This window comes from Nerophis lumbriciformis, linkage group LG02 (genome assembly GCF_033978685.3).
Source record: "Nerophis lumbriciformis linkage group LG02, RoL_Nlum_v2.1, whole genome shotgun sequence".
Lineage (NCBI taxonomy): Eukaryota > Metazoa > Chordata > Actinopteri > Syngnathiformes > Syngnathidae > Nerophis > Nerophis lumbriciformis.
The window spans coordinates 64,582,501-64,587,500 of NC_084549.2; the positions used below are offsets into that span (position 1 = coordinate 64,582,501).

Genomic DNA, 5,000 nt, shown 5'->3' on the forward strand with positions numbered 1-5,000 from the left:
ACATCCACTCTAGTGGACGTTTGTTTTTGGTCCATTACTTTCATCGGATCTACTTTTCTGAGAGAAATACCCCAAGTTTACATATTTGTCCACTAGAGTGGACATTTGTTTTTGGTCCATTACTTTCGTCGGATGTACTTATCTGAGAGAAATACCCTAAGTTTACATAGCAAAAAAACACCATATTATGCTTACAGTACATAATTGTCCACTCTAGTGGACATTTGTTTATGGTCTGTTGCTTTTGTCGGTTATACTTTTGTGTGAAAAATACCCCAAGTTTATATAGGTGTCCACTGCAGTGGACATTTGTTTTTGGTTTGTTTCTTTTGTCACATTTCTTTAAAAAAACAAAACAAAACAAAACAATACATATTATGCTTACAGTACATAATTGTTCACTCTAGTGGACATTTGTTTTTGGTCTGTTTCTTTCGTCACATTTCTTTAAAAAACAAACAAACAAAAAAAACCACCACATTATGCTTACAATACATAATTGTCCACTCTAGTGGACATTTGTTTATGGTCTGTTGCTTTCGTCGGTTATACTTTTGTGTGAAAAATACCCCAAGTTTATATAGGTGTCCACTGCAGTGGACATTTGTTTTTGGTTTGTTTCTTTTGTCACATTTCTTTAAAAAAACAAAACAAAACAAAACAAAACAAAACATATTATGCTTACAGTACATAATTGTCCACTCTAGTGGACATTTGTTTTTGGTCTGTTGCTTTCGTCGGTTATACTTTTGAGTGAAAAATACCCCAAGTTTACATAGATGTCCACTGCAGTGGACATTTGTTTTTGGTTTGTTTCTTTTGTCACATTTCTTTAAAAAAACCAAAACAAAACATATTATGCTTACAGTACATAATTGTCCACTCTTGTGGACATTTGTTTTTGGTCCATTACTTTCGTCGGATGTACTTTTCTGAGAGAAATACCCCAAGTTTACGTACGTGTCCACTAGAGTGGACATTTGTTTTTAGTCTGTTTCTTTCGTCACCTTTCCTTTAAAAAAAACACACACACCATATTATGCTCACAGTACATAATTGTCCACTCTAGTGGACATTTGTTTTTGGTCCATTGCTTTCATCAGATATACATTTCTCAAAAAGAATACCCAAAGTTTACATCCACGTCCACTAGAGTGGACATTTGTTTTTTGTCTATTGATTTCGTCGGTTATACTTTTTTTGTAAAAATTACCCCAAGTTGACATAGATGTCCACTGCAGTGGACATTTGTTTTTGGTCTGTTTCTTTTGTTACATTTCTTAAAAATATATACCATATTATGCTTACAGTACATCAAAATAATACCCAAAGTTTACATACACGTCCACTAGAGTGGACAGTTGTTTTTTGTCTATTACTTAAATCGATTATACTTTTTTTTGTGAAAAATACCCCAAATCTACATAAATGTCAACTGCAGTGAACATTTGTTGTTAGCCTGTTTCTTTTGTTACATTTCTTTAAAAAAACAAAAAAAAAAACATATTATGCTTACAGTACATAATTGTCCACTCTAGTGGACATTTGTTTTTTGCCCATTGCTTTCGTCGGCTATACTTTTATAAAAAAAATAAAAATACCCCAAGTTCACGTCCATCAGAGTTGACATTTGTTTTTTGGCTATTGCTTTCGTCGGATATACTTTTTTTGGTGAAAAATACGCCAAGTTTACATAAATGTCCACTGCAGTGGACATTTGTTTTTGGTCTGTTTTCGTCACATTTCTTTAAAAAAACAAAAACGTATTATGCTTACAGTACATAATTGTGTCCAATATAGTGGACATTTGTACATTGCTTTCGTCGGATATACTTTTATAAAAAAGAATACCCCAAGTTTACACAAATGTCCACTGCAGTGGACATTTTGGTTTTTGGTCTGTTTCTTTTGTCACATTTCTTTAAAAAAACAAACATATTATGCTTACAGTACATAATTGTCCACTCCGGTGGACATTTGTTTTTGGTACATTGCTTTCATCGGTTATACTTTTGTGTGAAAAATACCCCAAGTTTACATACATGTCCACTACAGTGGACATTTGTTTTTGGTCTGTTTCTTTTGTTACATTTCTTAAAAATATATACCATATTATGCTTAGAGTACATAAATGTCCACTCTAGTTAAAGTTAGTGAAATTTGTCCTCTGCATTTGACCCATCCCCATGTTCACCCCCTGGCAGGTGAGGGGAGCAGTGAGCAGCAGCGTGCGCTGCGCTCGGGAATCATTTTTGGTGATTTAACCCCCAATTCCAACCCTTGATGCTGAGTGCCAAGCAGGGAGGTAATGGGTCCCATTTTTTTTAGTCTTTGGTATGACTCAGCCGGGGTTTAAATTCGCGACCTCCCAGTCTCAGGGCGGACACTCTAACCACAAGGCCACTGAGCTGGTAGTGGATATTTGTTTTTTTTGTCCATTGCTTTCGACGGTTATACTTTTGTGTGAAAAATACACCAAGTTTACATACACGTCCACTGCAGTGGACATTAGTTTGGGGTTTATTTCCTCTGTCACAGGTAAAAATGCTCATGCCATGCTTCCATACATGTGCACTCTACTTTTGCCAGTTATACTTTTCTAAAAAAAAATGTTTTAAATACTCCAAACTGACATTAATTTGTTAATTTGTTTTTTGGACTATTTCCTTTGTCACTTATAGATTTCTGAAAAATACCTTATGCATAAATACATGTCCACTGTATCATATATTTATATATATTTTTTATTTTGTCACATTTCTTTAAAAAAAAGAGACCTTGGTATGCTTATGTAAATGTCCACTCTAGTGGACATTTGATTTTTGGTATATTACTTCCATCAGTTATACATTCTGGAAAAAAAATACCCCAATTTACATAAATGTCCAGTGGAGCGGACATTCATTTTTGGGTTATTTCCTTTGTCACAGTTATACATCGAAAAATTACCTTTATTAAGCTTCCATACATGTCCACTCTAGTGGACATTTTATTTTGGTCCATTACTTTCGTCAGTTATGCATTTCTGAGGAAAAACAAATACTTGAAGTTTACCTAAGTGTACACTGCAGTGGACATTTGTTATTAGACTCTTTCCTTTGTCAGTTATACATTAAAAATACCTTATGCTTGCCTAAATGTCTATTGCAGTTGACATTTGTTTTTGTCAATTTTTTCGTTACATTTAAATTAAAAAAAATTTAAAAGCGTGTTACGCCTATATAAATGTCCACTGTAGTGGACATTTGATTTTGGTCTGTTACTTTTACGTCAGTTATGCATTTCTGAGGAAAATACCCGAAGATTACAGAAATGCAGTGGACAATTGTTTTTAGTTTATTTCCTTTGTCACAGTTATACAAAATAAATGTCCACTGCAGTTGACATTGGTTTTTGGTTGATGTCTTTGGTCACAGTTTTGGAAAAATACCTTGTTCTACTATGGATTGTACATAAATGGACAGTGGATATTTGGTTTTGGCCTATTCATGTTGTCAGTTATACTTCCTAGGACAAATACCATATGCTTATATTTCTGGACTATTTCCTTTGTCAGGGTTATGTATTTCTGAAGAAAATAAAAATAAAATGCATATGCTTTCATAAATGTCCACTGCAGTGGACAAATGTTTTTAATCCATTTCTTATACATTTCTGAAACAAATTCAATATTGTGTGTGTATAAATGTCCACTCTAGTAGACATTTGATGTTGGTCTATTACTTTGGTCAGTTATACATTTCTGAGGAAAACACCCGAAGCTCATATAAATGTTTTTGGAGTATTTTCTTTGTTATAGTTATATATTATTTAGGAAAAATACCTAATATTTACAAAAATGTCTGCAGTGGACATTTGTTTTTGGTCCATTTCTCTCGTCACAGTTATAACATGTGGGAAACATATTTTAGTCTTACATAAATGTCCACTGCAATGGACATATGTTTTTTCACTATTTCCTTTTTCTGAGTTACAATTTTCTGAAAAAAAACAAAAAAGAAACACCTTTATATGCTTACATAAATGTCAACTGCAGTGGACATTTGTTTTTGGACTATTTTCTTTGTCAGAGTTACACATTTCTGAGAAGAAAAAAAATAGTGCACGTTTGTTTTTCCACTATTTCCTTTTTCAGAGTTACAATTTTATAAAAAGAAAAAACAACAACAACAACTTATATGCTTATATAAATGTCCACTAAAGTGGACATTTGTTTTTTCACTATTTTCTTTGTCAGAGTTACGCATTTCTGAAAAAATAAAAAAATTAAAATACTGCACGTTTGTTTTTTCACTATTTCCTTTTTAAGAATTACAATTTTCTGAAAACGAACCAAAATAAAATCCAACAACCTTTATATGCTTACGTAAATGTCCACTGCAGTGGACATTTGTTTTTGGACTATTTTCTTTGTCAGAATTACACATTTTTTGGGGAAAAAACAGTAAACGTTTGTTTTTTCAGAGTTACAATTTTATGAAAATAAAACCAAAAAATAAAACCAAAAAAACCTTTATATGCTTACCGGTACATAAATGTCCAATGCAGTGAACATTTTTTTTTCACTATTTACTTTTTCAGAGTTACAATGTTCTGGATTTTAAAAAAAACTGTGTATGTTTACATAAATGTCCACTGCAGTGAACATTTGTTTTTGGATTTCCTTTGTCAGAGAGATACATTTTTGTATAAAAACAAAAAAAAACAATAGATGTTTGTTTTTCCACTATGTCCTTTTTCAGAGTTACAATTTTCTGGGGAAAAACTAAACAAAAAAACACCTTTTATATGCTTACAAATATTCCAAAAACAAATGTCCACTGCAGTGGACATTTGTTTTTGGACTATTTCCTTTGTCAGAGATACAACTTTCTGTTAAAAAAAAAAAAAAGGCAACAAAACAATAGACGTTTGTTTTTCCACTATATTTCCTTTTTCAGAGTTCCAATTTTTTGAAAAGAAAACCCCCTAAAAAATAAAAATAAAAACCTTTATATGCT

The 5,000-nt window shown here is 32.2% G+C and overlaps 1 protein-coding gene across 1 annotated transcript in view; it reads right to left on the bottom strand.

Moving 5' to 3' along the window:
- The window catches only part of LOC133610324 (homeobox protein Hox-D9b-like), an 8,818-nt gene that overhangs the window by 1,590 nt on the left and 2,228 nt on the right, over positions 1-5,000 (bottom strand). The window lies entirely within an intron of this gene.